Source organism: Drosophila hydei, unplaced genomic scaffold, assembly GCF_003285905.1.
Source record: "Drosophila hydei strain 15085-1641.00,03,60 unplaced genomic scaffold, DhydRS2 tig00000063-arrow-pilon, whole genome shotgun sequence".
Taxonomy (NCBI): Eukaryota; Metazoa; Arthropoda; class Insecta; order Diptera; family Drosophilidae; genus Drosophila; species Drosophila hydei.
This window is the reverse complement of record NW_022045657.1, coordinates 2906487-2933011: the sequence shown is the minus strand read 5'-3', so window position 1 is coordinate 2933011 and position 26525 is coordinate 2906487. Positions and strand designations below refer to the sequence as shown.

The window sequence follows — 26525 nt, the reverse complement described above, 5'->3', positions numbered from 1 at the left end:
ACCCACACACACACCCACCCACACATACACCCACACACAGGCACACGCACACGCACACGCATCATTAAGCGCTTTACAAATATTGTCATTGACCGAAAGTCCGGGCTAGCTGCACGCAGCCAGGTGCAACAACGAGCTGCAACAACGAGCTGCAACAACAAGAAGCAATTGCAATGTTGCATAAAAGTATGCAACACAATTTATTTATACCCACAGCAGGATGTCGCCTTTCGATTTGCATCTGCGGAAGCAGCGGCTGGGCCTGAGCATATGTGCATGCTACGCATGTGTGCGTGTGCGTGTGCGTGTGTGTTTAGCTTTCAGTGTGTGTTTGTTGTGTGATAGTTGAGGACTTGAAAAACGGACGTCCGTGCTGCCAATGGTGTGCCTAGCAACAAAATGCCTAACCCACAGCCTCGCTGTGCCTGCCGTATGCCGGCTCATTTCATGTCCCCCTCGCGTCCTGCTGAGCACTAAAATTTTAATTGCAGCCACTCTCTGGGCGTACGTGTTGCCCCGCACTGCGAGCTCGTTTAGGTTGCTACAACTAGATCCACAGCAGCTCTGTCTCTTCCTCTGCCTCTTGCGACTGCCGAGTTTATCAAGTTTATTAATTTATGCAGCCCAGCAGCAGCTATAGCAGAGGTGGCCTGGCTGGAGTGTGGCAGGAAACGGCAGTCCGTCCGGATAGGATCTACATACTAGTTAGTTAAAGATACTCCCCGCACTGCCCGCATACATATGCAATTTTTATCCAACACTTTAATTGAGTTTGGTGTCAAAGTTAAGTTTATAGCTCAGCACTGAAAGCAGTTCGAGCGGGTCCTCTTTTTAGGGTACTCTGCCTCTGGACGAGCTTAGTTTTAATTGTTTTGTTGTGGTTTCAATTAAAATTGACTTAAAGCTTCAATCTGCTTCAGGCTGTCTGTCTGTCTGTCTGTCTGTCTCTCCCTCCCACTGCCTCCCACTCCCTAAGCCTCCGTCTCTTTCCATCAATGCTGCCATCAAATTTAAGTGCTAATGCGGCGCACGTTGATGGATTAATGGATATTCTGTGTGCTGTTCCTGTGTATGTGTGCCAGGCTATACACAAGCATTAACTTTTACAGGCCATTGGCTGCCCGTGCTCTTAAATATAAATAGAAGATTCGAATAGTTAAAGCTGCAACAAAGCAAACGTATAACCTAATCCAAGCTTAGCTTGGCTGAGAGCTCATTGAATAAGAGACGCATCAAATTTCATGTCATGGATATTCCTTGATTAAAATCATTTGCTCGAGCCGTAATTACTTTGAAGAAATGAGAGGCATATTGAACAACTATTAAATCAATTTAACTGTGCATAATTCGGTAAATCATATAATCTTGAAGAGCTTTTAGAACTTATGTGTTTACTGAATTGTAGGAATCATGGCAAGCCTCTATAAGCTGAGTCTTAAAATAATGTAGTCAGCATTAGTCTATTCACTTTACAAATTTGTTTCAAATTTTATAAATTGTCAGTGAGAATTCCGACTAAATCAAATAGAATTAGGCATATGAGTGCTGACCCTTACACAGTCAGCACTTGATAAGCTGGATTTAAGAGATGAAATACGCTTGAGTACGGGTATAAGAACTCTAGCTCAGACGAATAAAGATCATTACACAACTGAACGCCACTAATGTCAAGTGTATTCACATTGGCCCTTCCAGTCGGAGAATACAAGACTAAATAACATCATAGTCAACTGTACTCACAATCTCTCTAAACTCGATTCTCTGCATCTCCCTGCTTCACTTTTTAGTTTCTCAGCTTACCACTTTCTCTCTTGATATCTAACTCTCCTGTTTTCTCTCTCTCCCTCACACACTTTCTCACACTTTCTCTATAACTCCCTCTTTCTCTCCCTCTATCATTCTAACGTAAAACCAGCCAATTTTCTAGTGCATTTGTCAGAGACAACAAAGTACACAAGTACAAAAGCGATAAAGCTTCAACAGATTGCAACAACAATCAGAGAATAGATAGAGAGAGAGAGAGAAACAGAAAGAGCAATGAGAGAGAGAGAGAGACAGTGAGTTAGAGTAATATGTTAAGCTGTGAATAATGTGAAACGTGCAGTGCACGAGCGGGAATTGGAGCCAACGAGAAAAGCTTTTAAAATTGTCAACAATTTAATTAATCAACGTGGCGCGTAGAAAAAAGGTAGAATGAATTGAGGGTGGGGTGCGGTCATAAGAGGCGTGGCTGCCAGATTAGCCATTGGGCTGGCTGTGAATGCGGTTTTTGCAAATCGCTTGTCACGTCTGCCACGCTCAATTGCCGGCGCGAGTGGTTAATTTTTAAGCAGAACCTCCAACAGCCAGACAGACAGACAGACAGACAGCCAACCTGCTGTGCAATATAAATATGTCCAACATTTAATTAGCTGCTAATTAATTACGCTCCAAAGTCGACGATGAGCAGAAGCAGCGGTTTGTGGCGACGCGTGCATTCAGGCATTGGCATTCAATTAACTGGGCGAGATATTAGATAATCATGTGGAAGGAAGTTAATGCGTTGTGGCCATGTCGTTAATCAAGTATTACAATATGCGTATTATAATAGTTAGATAAGCAAATTGCTAAATGAAACTAGGCAAGTTGAGGACTTTGAGGCTGAGGCTGACATTCTTTAAAGCTAAGGAAAGTGTCGGGATGCTCGGCAACTAAGCTTTATTTAATCTTTCACAACAAGCTATTAAAGAAGACGTTGAACTCATGTTTTCAAATATGCCACATATTTGGCTTTCGGAAGGTAAATTTAAACCACATTACGTTCGCTGTGCCACAACAATTTTGAACATCATTACAAGGCTGCCAGTTGCAGTTGCAGTTGACATCTTACGCAGCTTGTGTGTGGTATTTCACAGCTTTTAACGCTTGGGGCACAAATATTACACTTTTTCTGAAATATTCGAGCGCCTAAACTGGCAAAGGTATTTACAGCTACGAGCGTATTGGCATAGGATAATACGAGCTTTCATAAGCTTTGGCTTGAATTGAAAAACAAATATGCGCAGGATTTCTTGTGATAGAAAGAGTTCGAAATTGATTTAAAGTTAGTAATCATTGATGCTCGAGAGTGGAAGATATATTAAAAGAAATGTAAGTTAACGTGGAGAAAAAAACATTTTTTGTTATACAGCAACAAAGTTTCTGATTCAGCTTTAAGTTAACTTTCATTCTTAGGCAGCAATGCCTAAGCCTCTCCCTGGGCTTGGAATCTGCTTTGCTTCACTCACATTAGCTGCCTTTGAGGCAGCTCAAATGTTACCATGGCCATTTTCATGCATACAAATATTGCATTTGTTGGGAATCATTTGCGGTTGTCGCCTGTTGCTTTTTATGCGAAAGCTTTGAAATGAAAATTGTTTGTTTTTTATTGCCCAATTGTTGGCGTTCGGCTTTTGTTAAAATATTTATGAAAAGTTGAGTCGATTTGTGCCAAACAATTGCTGGATTGGGTGCACTCAATGTACAGTTGTGCGGCCAATGTTGCCACAGAACACACACACGCAGAGAGAAAAGCTGAATCCAGGCAGGGCAGAGACCACAATGTACCACAACAACAACAACAGCAGAAAAAAGAGCAAAAGAAACTTTTGCCTGCATGTTTATGGCTTTTGCTCTGTATTTGCTAAAAGCAAACAATAAATTGAGTTTATTTATGCCTTGCCACGCCCACTTGACTTGCCATGTATGCTTTTTTAGCTTGTGCGGCTGCTTGCCAGGCAAATCTTAAGACTGATAATAAACTAATTTCTTGGCCTGGCTGCTAGGTAAATAGCCCTCAGCTAGTTCTGCTACAGATAAACAGGTCGGGTTCATAGGGCTGCCCATATGCCTGCTTTCCACATGACTGCCGAGCCCCGGGACAAGTCCATCCCCAGTCACTTGGATACAACATAATTGTTTATGTGTAGCCCACGATTTCCGCACATAATATATTTTCTTTTTCTTTTCGTTTTTTTTTTTGCATTCAGGTATGCTGGCTTACCCTCAGATTCGACAGTCGGTCTGGGCTGCTAGCTGCTGGCTACCCTTGGGCACGAATGCATGTCAAACTGTCCCCTGTGGGCAACGCATCGCAAGGGTAACAACTTTCAGCTGGCCAAAGAGAAAAAACCCATTTAATAAAGCAAAAGATCAGCTGCTGTAAATTTGAGCCTGGTCTTGAGCTCTGCTTTTTATGGCATTTTGGGGAGCAATATCTTAGTCAATGTTACTTTTAAGGGTTGCTATTGTCACGCGTAGTCAACTTGCGTCTCTATCTAAGGGTTTCTGCTTTTAGCCATGCGGCTGCTTGCAAAAGAAAAACACCTTTGTGGGTGTTACAGCTGGTCCATATCAACCATTTTGCCTAATAAGGGTTTCGTTCTTTAAGCTTAGTCTATCGGTGCGTATGAAGTTAGAAATCCACGTGCCAATCAGCTTAAAGAACTGTAAAGAGTTCATGTTTATGCATCCGAAAAACCTTAAAATTAAACATTTGATTACTTAATATATATGTATAAAATTTGTAATCTATGTTGACAGCCAATATAGTACGAAAATGCTTTCATAAACTGTTCATTAAAACTAAAATATATTATCTAAAATATATATTAGGTTTAATAATAATAAACCTAAAATTGTATATAAATATATAATATGAAAAATATTTTTTTTTTGCAAATTAAAGTTTCTTATTTCATATTATCTATTTAAGCAGTAGCCACGCAATGATTGACAGTTAATTTATGGACATGAAAAGTAGTTAAAAAATGCATATGCATAAATGCATATGGCAAATGCCTTTGGCAGCCAGAACTCCCACAATGCTTTGTGTATGGACTGCCCCAACTGTAAATTATAATTGAAAAATTGTGGGAAAATTTATTTAAAAATTATGTTTTAAATTGAGAAGCAAAGTGTGATGGTGGTTAAATATGAATGGCATATAAGGGATAAGCGACAGCAGAAAAACATCAATTACAAAACCAACATCAACAGCAACAGCAACAGCAACAGCAACAACAACAAAGCCATATAGAAAGTCATATGGCACATGTGTTGCATTTCAATTGATGCTATTGATTCGGAGCGGACATTATCTTGCATTTAAATCAGTTGATGTTATAAATAGCGAGCAACACTTTACAGTGGATTTAAATTTATTTATATATACATATATATATGTATATATAGGAGTCGAATTGCAAACATGAGTGAGCTTATACAATTTACACATTTATAATTTATAATTTAAAAATATATCTGCTTGCATGAAATGAATTGTAATTGCATTTTCAATTAATTGCAATGCATTAAATTGAGCACATTCCGGCATAATCGCATTAATTAAGTTGGCGCACATCTTACATACCGGGCAAGCATGTCAAACTGTGGGGCATGTCAAACTGTATGGCCTGTAGGAAGCTTACTGACTTAGCTGCCATGGGAACCGGGCAACGCTTCATCATCTTAAGTTACGCCAAATGGCAGCAATTTAATGGCCAAATCATTTGAGCTAGGTCACAGTGGGGTCTGCCTAAAGCTGGGGTTGGGGTCGAGTCAGTCAACAACTTTGACACTGTTTGGACTGATGCGAAAGCTGATCCAATGCCACTCGGGCATCGCAATCATCCGAGCTGCATCAGTCACTCGGACAAACAGCGCGGCACTTGTCAAAATTGGTAAGCAAAATAGCAGCCAGTCCGATGCCAAAGCGACAGCTGTGCCAAAAATGATTTACGACCAGCAAATTTTGACAATCATTTTTCGGTGAAAACTTGTTCGCATCTCAACGAAAAATATCCAATTTAAAGCACATTTGCATAAGGCAGTGTGTGAGCAGTAGACCAAATGATGCCCTCATAAAACTCTATCAGATCCCGCCGGACTACTTACGAATAGGTTTATATTAAGACTTGCTTCAAGACAGAAAAACAGTGAAATAAATTAAAAAAAAAAAAATTATCAAAAAATCTTTAGCTGATGATATTATTATATCTTGAGTCTGTTGCAGCACCTTCAAGCTAAATTAAATAACTGTGGCTGTTATAGGTGTAATAGTTCAATAAATGTGATTAATCGCTCAGCGCCTGCTCAGCAGAGGATAAATGTTATGTTTTATAGCCACCAAGTTGGCTTTAGCGCTTTAAAAAATATCATTTTGACAAGTGAAAAAAAGAGCTGAAAAACGTTTATTGGCGCCGAGCATATAAAACACGAAAAAGAGGTGTAAAATCACAGACTCTTTGAATTGTATTGGTTAACTACGGGTATTTACGTTGGTGACTCGTCTCACGTCTCGGCCCTTCGCCGGGTTGTCCTTTTACATGGATTTCGTGCAATCCACAGGCATTCGGCACACACAGTCGCCATGTGTGTGGACGGCGCAGTGCATTTATTGACTTTTTCGAAATGGTTGCAACTTTTCACAGGATGTTTCATTATTTGATCGGAAAGTCAAGCTTTTTAACTGAAACATTTTTCAATTGCATTCAAAGTGTTGTAAAAAGTAGAAATTGTCGGTTGACACAAGTTGTCAACAAAGGAAACTTTGTCCACAGCCATTCATATCAATTGCTCTCCTCAATTATAAATCGGTTAGGTTGGCACTAAAGTTCGCTAATTCCTTTTCAAGTCAAGCTCGTGGTAATTATGTGCTCTCTGAAGAGTTCTTAGCTATCTAAGCAGCTTTAGTTGGCAATGCCTTCTGTCTACATTGAATGCAGTGTTTTCTGCGAAGCATTTTCATGCTCTTATGCTGCATACACAAGTATTACGCATACGCAATGTGTGCCAGTCGATGCGATGAAATTGCCGGGCGCATTCAAGCGAAAACAAAAGCAATGAAGCCAAGCGAGTTAACCAAACCAAACCAAGCCGTACCGAACTCAACTGAAGTTAACTGTGGCATTGTTGGTTGTGATGGTCGGTTTAGTGGGTTTGGGTAAAAATACCACTTGAATCCAACAGCGAAACCGCTTTCTTGATCTACGATGCAAACTCTCTGAGCTCACAGCCAGGGAATGCAATATATATGCCATATATTATGTTATGTGAGCACTTATAATCACACGCGGTTGCTGGGGGTTCGTTTGCAAACTTATGTATACCCAGTGTAGGTGAGTGAAAGGGCACATAATCTATAAGGTCGGATCGATTCAAAGCTCATCAGAGTCTGAGTAAAATTTTTGTTTGATTGTAATATAGAAGACGTAATTATCACTGGCAATAGTGATATATTTCGACAACAAATTAACTTACCCAACGCTAGTTCTGTCTTATATACTGTTTATTTTGAATTACAGGGTATTATGCGCAGCTTGCGTAGGTTTCATCTCTGGGCATTTTCTTACTTTTCGTGAAACTTGCATATGCTCATCATCATTAACCGCAAATGCATCGGGTTGCTGTATATCATCAGTATCAGCAGCATTATCATCATTATTATCATCGTTTGGCAGCAGTTGTTGTTGCTGCTGCTGCTGCTGCTGTCGGCCTTTGTTAAATGCAAACGCGTCGGCTGCATTTGGGGCCATGCCCGGCGTAAGTTGTGTAAGCTCCATGCAAATTTCCAAATATTTTTGCATTTCAATTACCAGCATCAGCATCAGGCACGTAATTTGCACCCACAATGCAACGAGTGCCAGCAGAAGAAGGACAAGCTCCTTTGGCTGCGCCAAATTGATTGCACTTCCATTTCTTGGTGTTGTTGTTGTTGATTGTGTGTGTAAAAGGCTGTTGGCTGATACTTCCCAACTACTGGGTCCGTCGACCATCGATGCTGTTGATGACCCCATTTGCTTGAGTAATGATGCCACTTGCTCTGGTCATGTTCTGCGCCCGTATCCTGCGACTGTCCACTGTCTGGACTTAAGTCGTTTAATGCACGAAACAAATCGATTTACTCTAAAGCCCCAGCTCCCACTTTGTGCGGCATCTTTGGCTGATTTTTGGGGCTTGTAATGAAATGCGAAATTTTGTTGTGGATTCGCCGTTTGCAAACGCAATCGCAATTGCAATTGCAGTTGCAATCGAATTTGTTGTAGCCGGCATTAAGCAGACAATTCTCTCAAAATGCTCAGCCCCTTACACAACTTCCTTTGTGTCTCTCTCTTTTGGCAATGCAACTGATTTGTTGGGCTTCAATCTGTCGCTTGTTAGTTCAAATTGATTGAAATTCGGTTTAGTTTCCCTTTGTAGCCACATTTGATTGGTCTCCTAATTGGAAGTTGTATGCGGGCCAAGCTCATTACAGGCTTTACATCCAATACTAAGCACTCATGGCGTAGCCGCGGCAGCTTGCTCCTAAAGATGCCTTTTCAATTGGAGCGTACAAAGCTCGTAAGCAATTCAAAATATATCGAGGCGAGTGTAAAATTGCTTTGCTGTTTAGTTAACCTTAAATGCATACCTTAAGCCAACCTCTGTTGGCATTATACTGTATAGGGCCCAAGGCTCACGCAAGGGTCAAAAGGAATACATAAACTTCTCACTTCTCTTCTCTCGCCTCATGCAAATGTGCAGAGCATTAAAGTGCTTCATCTTATTGTTTGCCCAAGGAGCACCCTGCATATGGAGCACATAAATTTGCTAAGAGGCAGCTACAGCTAGATGACACACTTCCGAGCTGCATTACTTAGGTTATGCAATATAAACGAACGAGAAAATACGCACTTTGCTGGCATGCAAGAAATACGGTGCACTTCATGGCGCACACCTGTCAGCAGCAGGGCAAACGTGTGTAGCACGGCTAACACAATACAGGTGCAACGGGAATTGTGCGCTATTATTGCACCTCAAAGTCAAAAACTATCTACTTCTGTGCTGTGGATGGCTGCAAGTGCATTCCATTCATAATGAAATGGAGCTGGGCAAATGAAAAACTCGCATGTCAGCGCGATAAAAAATGCCCAAATAATATTTCACGGAAAGTTCATAGCAACCTTTAAAGGACTAGATAAGCGGCGTGAATGTAAGTATGTGTGTGTGTGTGTGTGTGTGTGTGTGTGTGTGTGTGTGTGTGTGTTGTTGTGTGTGCTGCCGCAAGCAACGGAAACTTGAGTCGGAAGCTGCCTACGGCTCATACTCAATGCATTTTCAATTTCCGTCGGCGGTGGCTACAGTGTAATTGCCAGCACGTGTAACCCAAGCGAATGGCCACAGGCAATTCGAACTCCCACACACACACACATACAGAAGCACACACACATATGCATTTGTATTTCCCGTTAAGATTTCTTGAACGACAGAACCGAAGAGTTGTTAAGAAGCGCCAACCACAAGCAGCAACAGCTGTGGCAGCCATTGATGACAGTAATACAAGTTGAAGGCGCATTCCAGGGAGGCGTGGCCACTGTGCACAATAACAACAATCATAAATACACAAGTGGGCGTAGCCAGTTTAAGCCAGCCAGGAAGGGAGTAAGCGTTTCCTTTTTAATGGGGCATTTGTTGCAGCTGCTTTTAGCCTCACTTGAAGCGCAATTTTAGGTTGTGTTATTATACCCTGATCCCATTAAAAATGGGAAATCAGGGTATAATGGTTTTGTGCAAATGTATGTAACAGGCAGAAGGAGGCGTGGCAGACCCCATAAAGTATATATATTCTTGATCAGGACGACAAGCCGAGTCGATTGAGCCCTGTCCGTCTGTCTGTCTGTCCGTCTGTCCGTCTGTCCGTCTGTCCGTCTGTCCGTCTGTCCGTCTGTCCGTATGTGTGAACGCGTGGATCTCAGCATCTATAAGAGCTAGAGACTTGAAATTTTTTTTGTAGGTCCGTGTATAGCACGCGCAGGTCAAGTTTGTTTCAAATATTCGATAACTATTCACATTTAATTGTTATCGAATAAAAACATTATTGAAATGCAGTAAATAAATAATATCTCGAACGTCTTAAGAGCTAGAGCTTCCAAATTTTGTATTTAGTCTTATGTATATTTTATGCAATTTTGATTTTTGTTGGATTTTGGATACCGGCTCCAAATTCCCCCATATTCTTAGAATTTAAGTTTAGTTGGAACTAGGGCCATTATGTAAAGGCGTTTGCATCTCAACCATGCCAATAGGATATGTAGATCATATGCTGAAAATTTCATTAAAATCCATTAAGTAAAACAGAAGTTATTAAACAAAACGTTTGGCCAATTTGCAAAAGCACATGTCAGCAGCGCCACGCGCACGCATTTTTCCTATGCGTGTGCACACATACATTCAAATGCGTGTTTTCTTTTCTATTCCAAGAATTGAAATTGCGATTGAATTGTGCTGAATTATTGCTGCTACTTATGTTCAAATTTGCAACGTCTCGCGTAAGAAGGGCAGTGGCTGCGTTGGTAGAGGCGCCGCTCGTGTGCCGCTTGGGCCGGGTTCGAGACCAGTGAAGATGAAATGTTTTTTACTGTTCTATTTTTTTTTTTAGTTATGAAGTGGCGGTGTTGGTAGAGTTTGTGCACGTTGCGCAAATAATACGGGTTCGAATCCTGGTCTCGCAATGTTGATTTTTATTTGTTTTCTTTTTTTTTTGAATACTCGATACAAACTACGGAAAATTTAAAAAAAACTCAGAGGACTGGGATCAGGGTATCTCCTAGTCGGGCACCCCGACTAGAGCTTTCTTACTTGTTTTTTATTTATTATTATTGTTATTATTAACAAGCAAAACAAAACAAATCAATGAAAGCAAACAACTGCGAGCATTGGGATTGTATCAACAAATTAAATCAAAATAAAATTAAACTGTGAGAAGTTTATCATAAGTTTATCATTTAGGAGACTTAAATTGGTTCTTTAGTACCTGAAACGGGTCTCAATAATCTCTTGAAGCTTATAAAAATGTGCAGAAAACACATTTAATTTGACAAAATAGAAAACAAGCTATATTCTCAGGAATATCTGTCTGCTTCTTTCATTTGAAAATTTTATTGTTCCAGTCAAACAGCTGCCAAAAGTAGCTTCAGAACTATTTTTGAGCAACTTTGAAGTTCTGTACTTTTTATTGAAACGCTACGTGAATTTGCCATTTCACATTTGCCACGTTAGCCGAGCTTTAGCAATAATTTTTAATTAATTTACGCTGCGCCGAACTTTCTCAATATATTTAAGTTGGGCAACAACACTTTTAAAACAATTATGAAAACTTTGCATTTCTTTCATGCATTTTTTCTTTAGAATCGTGCATTAAGAACTTTGCAAGTTCTTAATGCCGAGCGCACTTTAGTTTCAGCTCAAAAGAATGAAAACTCGTCGAAAGTTAAATTACTTTAAACTTATGCACGGCGAACAAAATAGACGAAAAATATGAAAGCTATAAAAAATACAGCAAGCGGCGTGGCAAGGCAACGAACAGCGGCAAGCTGAAGGTAATCGTATTACTAAATAAATGTATTTAAATACAAGTGAAATTAATTTCCTGCAATACTCAAAACATGTTCTCCAATAATTAAATTTCTATATATAATTTATATATATAAATAATTATCTTTTGTGCTATTTTTATTGCTCAAAAAATATTTGCAGTTCTCAAAATGTACTCAAAAATTGAATTCCAAGTCACGATTGCAGCTGAAATCATAAATGTTAAACACATTTTCACTTTGTAGTTGTATTTTGTTTGATTACAAAAACAACAAGAGCCCGGCATCTTGCAACTTATGTTACACAGCTCGTGCATCCCCTGCCACTGCCACTGGTCCTGCCTTTGCCCTTGCCCCGTGTGCAACATTTTTTCAGCCCTCGCCTCAACCCTCTGAGCAGTGGTCGTGAGGCAGATGCGTGAGTATCTGTGCGTTTGTTGCTCGTGGCAACATCAGCAACACATCAAATGAAACCATTAAAGTGCAAATGTGAAGCGAATTGCGAATTGCGAGCTCCCAGCTGAGAGATGAAAGAAACTAAAGCCAAGAAGCGTGCAATGAGAAGCGTAAAAACAACAATATTATTACAATTTAGAAAGATCTAGTCGGGCTAGCCTGACTAGAAAATACCCTGAATAATCATAAGCCTCATCATAGTCAACTATGATCCATCCGTCCATCATTATCTTCATGATCAGCTTTATGTTTTTCACCATCATCTTAAATGTTTTTCACCATTGAGATCGTGATCATTCGTACTTAAGCATCATACCCTATGTGTCTCATTTGCAGGGTATATTATGTGAAATGCATTAATCAACAATCTTCCAAGTTGTTTTTGCAATTTCAATTTCGGGGGTTAGTTCTTGGCCCCGTCCAGGCGTTAAGTTTCCGAAAATAAAGCAATTTGATGATGAAATTATTGATGAAATCCGTGACTCGTTTTGGATTGCAGTGGAAAACCTTATGGCAGTTGTGGCTGAATGCTCTAGGTGGGAGGTGTGGGAGTAGTTGGCTAGGTGGTGGCACAAAGTGCACTTAAGGGCTGATTTTTCTTACATTGTATTTATAGCGCAGAAATATGAAACGCACATGGCAAAGAGACCAAAATTGCTTGCATTGCATTGAAAGTGATCAGCAGGGGAGCAATTTGCTGATATCATCTGGGCTTTAAGGCTTTTCACTGGTGCTCTTAATATGTTATATGTGAAAATAATACTTTTCGATATGTCAGCAAAAGACATTGCTCTTTGATGAAGTATATCGTTTGCTTTTGTACATGTTTAATTAGTATATTATATATATATGTATATTATAATATTCGGTACAAATCATATGACAAGGAAAAAGAAAATCACTGCGCTTGCTGCATGAGCTTCTCTTGTGCTCATGAAAGAAAACTCATTTCATACTACACATTCTTCATGTCCATAACCTTAATCGAAGTATAGAATTTCATGTGTGCACCTAGTTTAGTCTAATGGCTTCTGAGCAAGTTAGTTGTAAATTTAATGCTTGAATTGCCCCGTAAACTGCCAACTGGAATTCTAACCCCAATTTGAAAGCGACGCACGCCAATCAACTAATGTCGCCGGCAACCGGCAACCGGCAACAAATGCCTGCTGAGCCAACAGTTAATCATGTAGCCGTGTATTAATTTGAAACCCACTCTACAAGCGCGAGTCACATGTGCTAACAAAAGGCGGTGCAAATACTTATGAGGTACTCACGGTTACACGGTTAGTATGTATCTGCAAGATACTTCTAGCAGAGGTACCTATACAAATGTTGTGCAGAAGCATTACGCATACCTCAAGCTGAATAGGAGCTGATGTGATAAAGCAGCTTCAATACATACTCACATACACGCACACACACACACACCTGCACATGCCTTCATTCACATCATGCATTTCATGTGAACTAATTTCGCGGCAGATATTTCTGCCTGTCTCGTGGCTCGCAGCGTTGACAGGCGGCGGCTTCGCTTTTAATTTCCTAAAATAATAAAAAATTAAAATGCCGGAAAAATTCAATTTGAAAAATGGAAATGCCATGCTCGAGTGAACGCCAAGGAGAGGAAGAGAAAGAGGTAGAGAGTGAGAGAGAGAGAGAGAATACGGTTCGGTCTTAACAGCTATGTGAGTGATGGATATGCTTGTGATTCTTTAAGCTCCGCTAGCGGAAGCTTAACATGGCAAACATCCGGCAACGCGGAGAACTTTACAGACCATTGTAAATAAAAAAATTCTGCAGTTAACTTTAAAGAAAAGCTGTGAATATATAGGCGAAGCTATTAAGTGAGTGAGTATTCAATCATTTGAGAAAATATGTTTGCGAATGTTTGGTATTCGGTTTTCTGCTTTCTTCGTGTAGCCATTTTTTATAAGTAATTAATTTGTGTACATACATTTTGTTAAGTTGCAAGCGCTTACAATAATGTCAACAGCCAGTTTTTGTCGGCAAAGTTAAGGACTTTTGACTTTCGCTCGTATTCATGTGCTGCTTACAACAAGCAGACAGCCGCACATTGTTAAGAATCTCCATCGAGTCGGAGGGTAGATGGAGCTGCGTGTCAAGCAGCCATGAGGTTCGAAACAATAAAAAAAACCACAAAATTTGTTGCATACTTACAGGCTAAACACAAGTGAAAGTTGTGCGTGCCACAAGGAGGAGAGCATAAAGAATGAGAAAGTGTGTGAGAGAGAGAGGGTAAGAGAGTGGAAGATGGCTTGCATGTGTGGCATTTGCAACAGTTAAAGTCTTGTCAGCGCGTTACTTGCCACCGATTGCGAAAGCTGAACATTGCAGCAGCTGCTCTGAAGAGCGACGACAACAAAGGGGTGACAAAAACAATTTTGGCTTAAAGCAAACTTAGTCGAGTACAGGCAAGGAACGGAAGGCTGGATGAGTATAGTTGGCTCTGTCGTGCTGAACTGCTTTAAACGCACTGCCTGGCAGCTGAGAGCTTGTTAGCCGCAAGGCACTCATCGAACATTGACGCAAAGTTGAACAGACAACACTTAAAGATTTCGTACATCAAGTTCTTTGCAAACGTAATTCGCAAGGCCCTTCACATGCAGCTGCTTGGTTAGCCGTGGGCAGGGGGAGCGCAACATGATTAAGTTACTAGTCTCTTCAGCTAATATCAAATTCCGTGTGTTGTGCGTACCTAATGGCAACGCAGTGGCGTGGCTTAATGATGTATTGTGCATGTCAGAGAGATTTTAATGCTCAAGAGTTTGTGTGCTTTAAAATTTAAGCTTAAAAATAAAACTGAAATTGTTTAATTTTGAGTTGCAAGACGAGTCATGCATTCGAGCTGGGATTGAATTGGAGTATTACTATAACGACAGTTATATAATATTAAGTCGTCATCTGTTAGTCTTAGCCTCAACTCCTTTCACTCTCCAGCAGCACTTAAGACTGCATTTATTCGTGTAACAGTTGTCAGCAAAAGGCTTCGCATTCTTTTAAATTGAGCAGGTGTGAAGAAACGTGCGCTCTCCAGTTAAAAAATAAAAAAATTATCGCAGCTTAACTGCGTTGATAACTATGCTAAGAGAATGCAAGGCAATGCGGTGAGCTACGCAATGTATAAAATATTTTCACACACACACACACACTCTCTCTCTCTCTCTCTTTCTACTTCTCTTTCACATACACTTGCCCATTGGCACAAATTTGAGCGTTGCATATTTTGTGGTGCTTGAAATTTTTATGGCAATTTGCCAGGCGAGCGACGCGCGTGCAGCGCAAAAACCATTGCAACGCGTGGCAAAACGGAATTGTTGCGCTTAAATGCGGTCACCAAATGCATGAAACGGATGCAGTGCGATGCGCGGCAGGTGGTGGCAGGTGGTGCAGGTTGGTTGCACGGCTCAAGAAGGGTATTGCATTCTTTTAGCAGTATCACGTGCTGGTTAACGACTTTTTGCTGTGGCTTTTGCCATGGACACACACACACGCACACACACACATTTTACACACATGTTAGCTGTTTGGCGTTTTATGCCCATGCACTTTCCTTATCGCCATCTCTCTCACTCACTTTGCCTCGTGCTGCTCTTTGTTGTTTAATAAATAGCTGTCCCTGCTGCCTCCCTTTTCTATCAGCATAAACATGCCTCAAAATGTTGCAAGGACTTTGTGGCTTCTGTTTTTCCTGCCAGAGCTGGACGCAGTCAAAAATTTCATTCGCTTTTTACGACACTTTTCACTCAGCTTCGTCTCAGCGCAGGCATAATTTCGTAGCAAATTGTTGAGTTTATAACTGAACATCAAATATGCTTGCCACACTTCGGACACACACACACATTGTTGCAGACATACATATATATATAAAATAGCTGCAGTTTCTGTTTTTTTTCTTCTTGCCATTTTCCTTTACTTTTGCTGGAGCTTCGCAAACTTGACGGCAAATAATGCTAAAAAGTTTATGGCTATGGCTAGAGTGGAGTAGAGTGCTGCGGGCCTTGGGGCGGGTGTTAAGGGCGGTGGCAACAGCATTTAGTTGGTTTTTTTCGGAAAGTCCTGCAATCCTTTAATTCGAACAAATTAAAGTGGACTTAAGCGGATTGAGTGCAGCAAAACTAGTCAAGCCAAATGAATCGCATGCAACTATTAGATTTTCAGTCGTAATTTAGTTGACACGTGGTCAAGTTTTGTGGCTTATGCAATTGTGGCAATGACCCGTATGAAACTGTTGCAAGTTACAACTTGTCAACTTTTGTCAAAGCAAAGTTGGCCTGGACTCGAACCGACATTCAGATTTTGTATAAACACTTCACGTCATGAGTACATGTCAAACTACGCTCTAACTGCTGCTTTGAGATAATCCTGTAGTCTCTTAAGCTCAGTCCTTAACTTAGCTAAAATTTAAAAAATCACTTCCATTTTCCGATTTTGAAACGTGATTTGATTTTATCCGATTTTGATTTGATTATATCCAATTTTCTTGTCAGCATTGCTAGTTCTATTAGTCCTTCATCTAGTGCCATCGAAATTCATAATGCAGTTTTCAACTGGCTTATCATAGACATTCGAGCAACTGCATAAAGTAACTTTTAGCAACTGGCAAACTGTTGCAGCTGGCAAGGACAAGCTCGCTCCCATATCACGGCCGACGGGCGAAGTGCAAAAATGTGATTCGTGTGGCTCGATCCAGCACCTGCAATTGGAATGCCCAGAAGGACCTGCAGATAATTTAAGCTAACAGAACAGCTCTCGTCACAGTTCGCTTTGGCTAGCGCCTGGGGAGCTGGGGCTAGAGCAGCCACAGCCAGAATTGAGTGGGTCAACACGTTGGCTGCTGGGCTAATTCCATTTTTAGCTCGCTTCTGGTTAACCGCAAGTTACGTGCTTTACATTTTTGTTGTTTCGCATTTTTTGCTTCTCTTTTTGGTTTTTGTTTTCTGGCCTTTTTATTTTTGCCGCTGGCCATGAAACAATTTTGAGTGGCGTCTTGTGGCCACGTGCGCCACAAAGTATGCAACACATTATTTCCTTTGTATTAGTGCATGTCCTTGCGTGCGCGTTCTGCGCCCTACGCCCTCATATAAATTAGCGGCCATGAAGAAATTGCAATATTTATGAGTCTCTCAGGGGCTGCTTAGCGACAAAGAGAGAGGTAGAGTGGGAGAGGTAGCATGGGCGGGAGAGAGCAGGCGTTGAAATTGCTCGAAATTCGTCGTCGCTTTTTTTTTCGTTGAATCTGTTTTAAAAAATGTCTGGCGGGCATTTCGGAAAAAAACTCATTTCAGCTTGCGTCTGTTTGTGTTTGTGTGTGTAAGGGCCAATGTGTACGCTGTTTGGCCTGTGGCTTTGCTCGTTATGGCCTGTTAAGCATCGCTGGATTGAGCTAACTGCGAGAGCATGTTTACATGGAGCGTGTGTGTGTGTGTGTTGTGTGTTGTCTGCCTTATTTTCAGTCTGTGCGCTGCTACTCTTTGCCACCTTCTTAACATAGTTGACATTTCCTTGCCGACTCTTGCACCTTGTTGAAAGGGTAATTCAGTTAGATATTTCTAAAATAAAATTTAATCACTAATGTGCTACCAAAATGTCTAACAAATGAATTTATCTATCTAATTATAATAAGCTAATAGTTTAAGTTACTATAAAAACATTAAAATTATGCTTTAATTAAATACCACAAAACGTATACAGAAATTCATTTAATATTTAAGGCTTTAATTTTTTCCACTACATTTTCTAATACTTTGTCTAAGAGCATTAGCCGGAGTTGGCTCTTCAACGTCTTTGGGTAGTCAATTAGATGACTTATATATGTATATAGGCCTTGTTGTTGCTACCTTAAGAACACCCTACCAAATTGCCAGCACCCTCACATCGTATATACACACAGACATCTACATTAATTTCCATTAGCGCTGCTTACGCACGACCAAGGAAAAGGTTTACGACGCTTACGCTTTATGCCCCAAAAAAGAATAGAAGTCGCCCCGAATATTCAGCGCCAAGTATCTTGTTGGACACATACGCGCACACACACACACACACAGTCTGGGCCAGTCAAGTGGCCGTCTAGCAAATCTAATTAAGCAGCCATGGAGCTATGTCATGGTATGTCGAGGCATTAACGCCAAGAACCATAAAATGGCGCCCAGCGTATGACAGTCTAGGTGGGGGTTCAATTGGCTTTTCTTCATTAGGCTGAGAGATTTTATGAACGGCCATACTATATGCAGTTAAACGTTTCAAATTTAATGCCGCACAAAGTTGCTGGCAAGCATACATATACATATATCACGTATACCACATGTTGTGCACAACAAATTCAACTCATTAAGCTTCCAACTCTCGCAATCCAGCGGCGCGAATGCAATAAAATTCTCAACGCTTTACGTTGCTTTTTCGCGTCAGTTTTTTGTGGCTTTCATTTTTGTTAGCTGCTCGCTAAATGCAAAAGCGGAAGCAGCATAAATTTTAATTGGATTTCCGCTGGGTAGCTGCGGAGTGGGTAGGAGAGAGCTAAAAGTCCTCATCTCATTATGAGTTATGAGCTGCACTGCATGTGTTTTGTTACTCGTTTCCATACTCTTCTTCTTCCTCTTCCTCTTCCTCTCTTTTTGCTGGTTTTCGAAACATGCTTTTCATTATAACAAAAGTGATTTTGGCTAAATGTTTCATTCTTTGACTGAGCAAAACGCGTGGAGTAACATGAAAAAGTTGAAATTGTTTTGGATTTGCTTTGGGTTTTTGTGCTGTCAACTATTGTTTCGAATACCCTGTAAAATTACCCACTGGGTATATGATAATTGCCGTTAACATTCAGGACTTATTACCATTTGCGCTCTTCGCATTTAGCCGAACAAAACTTTTTAAATACTCGTGCAAATATAATGGAAATTTAAGCAAACATTTTTCACACACTCTCGTTCTGCTGGGGACACATCAAACATGTCACATGCGAAGTAATTTGATTAGCAGCAGCTGCTCCCCAATGGTTTTTGCACAATTTTTGGGCTAAAACTATGTGGAGAAAATAAAACAACGCAAAAAAGCAACATAATTCAATTTATTTGAACAAATTGACTGCCAGAGACGAGCACGAAAGTTCGGGTCCCAAAAGGCCCAGCAAATGAGAATGTAAGTGAGTCTATCCGTGTGTGTGTGTGTGTGTGTGTGTGTGGGAGGGGGAATAGTGTGTGGATGTGGCATATGCAAATTCAGAAATCGCTTAGGAGACTACTTTCTGTGGGTGTCAGACTGAAATTGGCTTTTGAATAATTGCTGTGGCAGTCGAGCTCTGTGAATCAGATCAAAGTGCCAAAAAGATCTAGAGCTCGGGCCTGTGGGATATTCTGGAGTTAGTTTAAGCGCCAGCCAAGAAATTGAGCTGCACATTTGTGTTATCTGATAGGCTCAAGAAGTTGCCTGAAATGCAAATAGAAACAGTTTGAAAGCCTCGATAAAAACTGAAGGATGACTACGAAACTTTGCTAGTACGAGAAATTTAGTCGAGACAGCGCAAATGCCTACAAATCAGTAGACCCTTGCAATATACAACAACAACAACAACAACAACAAAAATTGGAGAAGCAATAACAACAATGGGCTGTCTCTTCAAAGTAGGCTTCGAAAAAGAGCAAACAACAGCAGCAAAGTTTGCTTGTCTGTGTGCTGGGTAAATTATGTACGCACAAAAACAACAACAACAACAACAGCAACAACAATAAAAGCAACAACAATAACAGCAACATTAATAGTAACAATAGCAGCAACAATATGGCCAAAGTAGGAAAAGGTTAAGCCAGCCACACGCAGACAGTTGGAAAGAAAAGAGCCAAGTTCGAACATGCCAATTTGCAAGACTTACAAATACCCTGTATATAGAAATATATGAACTAATGATGCTCAGGCGACTTCTCTATATATCCCCTTGCTCCGCTTTACCCCCTTTTACACACATAGCCATAAGGAATTATTTAAGTTCTACTTAAATAAATAAAATCTCTCTCTATACCTTAATATAATTTCAAACTGTGTCATGCCCCGCAAAGTAAACTGCATTTTTGTTTGAGGTAATATATGTTTTTAACAGATTTATGTACATTTAATATACCCAATATGTTTTTAAAATTGATATACTTTCTACAGCTATCCAGATTTTATTACTTTTCCGATTCAGTTCTTGAAAGTCCTTGCTCTTGTGTTGACAACTCTCCTACCACTTACTCACCTTTCGGGCACGTTTTACAGGGTATGCGCACGGACTGTATGCCAGCCACATACATACGTTTAAGCACTGTCACGTCGGTCGTTACACCCATCCTGCACACACGCACACTCACACTCACACACACATGCAATGTCCACATGGCGCGAGTCTAACAAAAGGCAGTTAGTTTCTGACTTTTGCCTGGCGTATTTTGTTTTCTGCCTTTTGGATTTTGTTTGCTGCGCTGCTGTTACCCTTTTTTGTTGGCTGGTGTTGCTCGGCATGGGCGCATGCCAGAAGAGGGCGTGTCGCCGCCAACGCCACGCTGTCTGGCTCTGTCTCTGCTATCTTTTAGTTTATTTTTTATTTTGGCTTTTTCTTTCGGGCGTTTGGCATTTCAGGGGCGGCTTATAAATTATGAACCAAATTCCGGCAATGGAAGTCTTTCAGACACACCACGCACAGCCCAACCTGCTGCCAACTTTCACAACATAATTGCTTGTCTGCCGAGTGTGTGTGCGAAAGTGCGTAGTAGTTGTAAATGTTAAATGTAATGTCTGCTTCGAGGGGAGACTAAGTGCTTGTGGCACATGCTTAATGCAAACTGACTCGAAGTACGTTTTGTTCGCTTGCGGAATGCTTCAGCTAACGTCCCACGACTTCAACTTTACATCGACAACTCACCTGCAATGAGATGGAACAATAAAGCAAATCACATTAATATCAATTTTATTCTTATCTTTGGTTGAGTTTGCAAGTGGCTTGGACCAGCAATTTGCCCAGTTCTAGATTGCATATTTTTTTTGTTTGTCTGGTTGTTTTCTTAAGCCAAGCCGAGAAGTTGCCAACTACACTGCCCAACACAATCAGTGTCAATTGCACCAGCCGCAGAAGCGTGATAAGTGTCCTAGAATAACAATGAGCAGTGTAATTTCAAAAGGGCTGTGCTATGGGCAGCGTGTACACTGAAAAAAACGTATGTAGCAAGGTGAAGCTGCGCAAAAAACGTTTCAATTTTCTCCACTACATTTTTGCTCAAAAGGAATTTTATAGTAAACATACGAAATTAATTAAATTTCATTATCATATGTTCATATACAAATTCCCTAGGTTTCTCTCAGTGCAGACACAGTTAAAGCTCAATGTTCATCATCTATGCACTGTGATGCTTATCGTTAAATTCAATTTGCAATTTATAAGATTTTTCAAGCAACGCTTGTTGGCCAAACCCGCAAGCCCATACCCACGCACACACAATAACATACGCACACATACACGCACGCACAGATATGCCATAAATTGTGGAAGGCAATGGGCAAATGCCAGCTGCGCATTCCATGCGAATGCAACGCAATGAGGGTATTGTCGTTTGGCTCGGGTTCCATATCAAGCATTGTTCACTGAAGTGGAATACATATATAATGTATGTGTATGCGTGTTTTTGTGTATGTGTGTAGCTGTCGCATTGCCTGGTCAACTGCCAATTGCATGTTGAAATGCAAAAGGTAAGCGAACAACCAGAGCTTTAACCCAGCTAACCAAGACAAGTATTATCTAATCATATATTCTCTTTTTCTTTTTCAACGGAAAATTTGTATTTGCTTCAGTTTTTTTGGTATAATATGGCATAATGATTCGTCATGTTAGCTCCACTGCACTAAAGTATATATATTCGATAAGAAATGGAGACAGAACGGAAAAACTATGAGTTTCGAGTGACGCAAAGCAAGCCAAATGCTAATGCATTATTTTGCTTCCTCCATTTGTCTGTCAGGGGAATACAATGCCAATTTGAATAGTTGCTGTCCTCAGCTGTCGCTGTAGCTGGAGCTGCAGCCAGATTTGCATAGCTTTGGCATAAGCACAAGCCCTGCCACCATATAATATGTATTTTTCTCGTTTGTGCTGTTTCCACTCTCAGACTTTATTTGCCTGGACAGTTCAATTGATTTGCGGATTTGTCTGTTGCTCGGACAAATGTCTGCCACTCAACATTGTTTGCAATTTAATGTACTTTTATTTTATGCTTAAAGGCAAAACATGGACAAGGCAATTCCAACAGAAACAGAATAATAACAGCAGGAAATAAGTTTTGATGAAGACACGACTCGCATAAGATTGAAATGTTTCTTTTCTGCAACTCTTGTTTAAAATATCTGAGTTTATTTATTTGGTGCCAATTTGCTAAGCTCTACAAATGTGTGCTTTACTTTAAGGAACTCACTTTTAACAGTTTCTATACCAATTTCGAACAGTCAACTATCCTTATACACAATCCTTGTAACAATTTGTAATGAAAATTAACTTTTTCTATTTGCTTTTTTTTCTCATATTAAGCTGAGAATAATTCATATTAGAAAACAACTGAAATATGTTTTTAATTTTTGTAAATGCTTTAACTGTTTACTTAACTAATTTGCTTAGAAGCTTATAGTTCCAAAATGAATTTCAACTCGAAAACCATTTTTAAAACTTTTTCGTAAAGATGTATTTAAAATTTTTGGACGCACACGAGCTTAGTGCATTTTGCCAGCAACTTACGACCGCAACTCGTGTGTGCATTATGCTGCGTGCTTATGAGCTTTTGCTACTTAGCTAAACAATTTTGTTAAAAGTTTGTGAGGCGCACACACTTGCGCCTGACTCCAACTGCAACTGTTGAAACGTGCGTGCAGCAGCAGCAGCAGCAGTCAAATGGTCGAGAGCTGGCTGCTGAATCCTGAAAGCAGACTTGAAGACACGTGCCGCATTCCACTGTAGAATTGCAAGCTTTATCAGCGGGCGTGGCTGGCAGGTGGGCGACGTTGTGGCAGCATAATTGCGTCAAAAAGCCAGTTAATAAGGCAGCGGAAAACAAACTGCGGCGCGTGGCCAAATTAAATTTGGCGCAAAACAGCTAAATACACTTTTTCCACAGCTTCTTTTCAGTTAACAGCTCCTTAGGCAATTAGCTGCCGAAAAAGTAATATTGCGCACACGCTCACGCACACGCACGCACACACACACACACACATACAGATAGGTGTGCTATATATTATTTAACACACATTTCAACCAGTTGCCGGCAATTGGCTAATTAGCCGCCCACCAAACATGAATGGGCGTGACGCGCTGCTAATTAAGCGTGAATTTATGCAAACGCATGTTGCGTATACGCCTCGTCTGCCCGCCCAACTAGCAACAGTTTAAAGCATTCAAATGCATAACTACAAGACCATCCATTCACATCTGCATATATGTCCACATAAACGCGTGTATGTACGCATATGCGATTATATTATTCAAGTCTGCCCAATTAAGAGGTAGGGCCAAGAAGACGGCGAAGGGGGCGACAATCATGAATTTGAATGATGCGAAATCACAGACAGAATTGAGGCAATCTGAACTATTATGTGGTATATGCGTTAGCTTGGCATAATTAGCAATTGATTATTGTATACATATATATATATATGGAATCAGAGCAGAATCTTTTTTACAGTGAGTAATCAATATAGAAATGGAGAAAATCAGAAATATTTAAGTATTTTGCGTTTAGTTTCTTTTAAATTTAATACAGTAATGACAGCTGACTGTTGTCGATAACTTAAGCAGCTGTTTATTTATATAGTTATCGGAAATGGTATTACTTGTTAAATGCATTTCGATAACAAACCCAAAAAGGTCGCTAAAATAATAATAAATTTCTATAAAATACTTTGAAGCAACATTTGCTCATGATTTCATTTATAGGGTATCTGGCAGTCATAGCTTGCGTCGTAATGTCCGCATTTATTATTCGCAGTCGGGCAGTTAAGCAGCTGTTTTTGTGGCCATTAAGTTTTATTTATGCGCTCCAAAAAGTAGGCAGCATTTTTTTGTCTAACGCGCTTGAATGCCTAATTGCGCATCTAATTGTAAAGCAACGAGAGTGAGAGGGGGACAGCAACTGAGAGAGAGAGAATGATATGCTAATGTGCACATAATTGTATACAAGTGTATGTAAAATGTGTCATATAGTTTGCAATTTATACACCTACTTACGCTAAGCATTCCAATTGCTTATCCAATGGCAACATTATTTTTGAAGATCCTTAAGAGGCTTTCGAAGACTACATTACATAAGCAGCAAATATGCTATTATTACGAGCAGTAATAAAAGTAGTGAATAAACAAATAAATTGCCTTAAATTGAAGAAGTTTCGGAACTAATTAGAGACATAAATGAATTTGATTATAATTTAAATCCAATCAGCGCTTGCTATAATTGACTTGCACTTAACTTGGCTTGTACCTCACTCAGGTGAACTTCAGGTGTTTTAGCTCAAGCAGACAGGGTAATAAAAACTTTATGGAATCTGTTCACACTTAAGCAGCTTACCAAATCCATTTCATGAAATCTGATCCTGCTAAATTTAAAGCGAAATTTATTTAGTTGAAGCTGGAAGTGTGAGGGCGAGCGAGTTGTTGCCCAAACACAGCTGTTGCAGTGCCAAGCGACTTGTAAAACAATACAATTAATAATTCAAAAGTGTAAAAGTTCAATAAATGTAAACACCCAAGAGCAACTGGCTTCTAGATGCAGCCGGTAGCTGGAGTGGGGCTGAGAGTACTTGGGAAATTCGGTTAATAAAATCGACTCAATTATAACAAGGGCAATGAAAACAAGTGGATGATGGTCTGTCAAAACTATGCATGACCGACAGATGCCCTGTTAATGTATTTTACTTTCTATGGAACCCAAAAACATTACGTATTAAGTCAAAATATAATCAATAAAAATTTGGTAGAAGTAATTCACATTAAGATGTAATATAAAAATATCTATATATAGTTGTCTTCGTTAGCATATACCCCGTCTTGATCGTTTTATAGGGTATAGGATGTAACAAGCAAGTGGCAAGAAAAGTAACCAAAAAAAGCTGAAAGTTTTCTCTTGTAGCTTTTGTTTTCCTAATGAGCCCAGACAACAACAACAGCAACACCAACAACAATAGCAACAAGAGCAATCATAGCAACAACAATTTTCATAAACTTGCCAAAATGAATTTAGTTAAAAACAGACACAAGTTGCCTTGACAGCACGGCGTGGGTGTGGCTGCGGCGCATATGTTGCGTAACGTAAGCACGTTAACGTTGTTAAAGTTACGTTTTGCTAACTGGGTAAGCAGCAACAGCAGCTGCCACAGTTGCCACGACGCGTCGTTCAACAAAGCGGAGGATAAAGGAAACGGAACTTGCTTACAACAGTTAGTACAACAAATCTCATATTCAGCAAGCGAGCGGACACGAAGTCAGGGGCGAGAGCCAAGCGAATAACACTAACATCTTAATAGCAAACACTTTAAAGCCTCTTCCCTACTCTAGGGTGCGTGCAGCTGAAGAAACTCTAGCAAACCAGTTGAATGCTAAAACTGCAACTGAGGGCGTAAAGGTCGAGCATAGTAAGAGAAAATTGGAGAGGGGAAAGGGGAAGGTGCAAAGGTAGCGGCGGGGCAAGAGTGCAGCTTTGGGAGCAAGTTAGTAATTGTTGATATAAAGATCAAATTTTTAGAGTTAAGATTAAGGGTATTTCATCCAAATTATATAAGCCTTAAAAACTTTTGTTTTAGCAGATTTCTATATATCTAAATAAGCCTTAAATACTTTTGCTTTTTACCTGCTCTGCTGTCAGGCGAGCGCCCTGCAGCCCAATAGCTGATTGAACCCTTTCCTAATTCCATTATAAACATGTTCATTTCATTTCCTGTCAAATCATGCCTAAAATATGCAACAAATGTTTGGTCAGGTGGATTTATGCTTTGACCGCAGGTTAAAATAAACCTTTATTACCAACAGCTAACGGGTATATATCTATATATACATATATGAGTGTTTAAGGCTTGTTTAAATCTACAACAAAAATATTTATATATTTACATATTTTTTATTGCAATATCATTTTCGGTGGCAGCTCATAAAAATGTTTTTAATATTTGTTTATTTTATTATATATATTTTTTAAGCTGCTTTTGTGTATTGTGTGGCTGTGTGACTGCATTTAATTAAGTTTTGTCGGTTTTAAGTCCCATCCAGACTCTCATTATATATATATATGTGCATATCATGCATAGCATGCCTGTCTCTGCTTCGCAGATAGCTGTCATAATGGCCAAAAGTGTATTTGTTGTTGCTCTTAAAATATTTATTGTTTATTCAATTGAGCGTCTGCAAAATATATATTTGAATGTTTTTTTTAATCATTTTGCCTCATGTATTTTTAGCATGATAAGCCATTTGGTTGATGCATGAAAAACTGTGGAAATATGCTTAATAGGTTTTCACAGAGGACATTAAATGCAAGTGATATGTGACACAGCATCCACGCTTGGCAGCATACGAAATGCTTCAGCTTGGCTCATCTGCAAATCCAATAAAACACGAATCCATCACTTCTAATTATTTAAGCAGGGCAAAATTTAATTTTACACATTGTTCACTGAAATTGAACAATT

At 39.9% G+C, this 26525-nt stretch overlaps 1 protein-coding gene across 2 annotated transcripts in view; it reads right to left on the bottom strand.

The window, feature by feature from the left end:
* The window catches only part of LOC111604800 (furin-like protease 1), a 63539-nt gene that overhangs the window by 15176 nt on the left and 21838 nt on the right, over positions 1–26525 (bottom strand). The window lies entirely within an intron of this gene.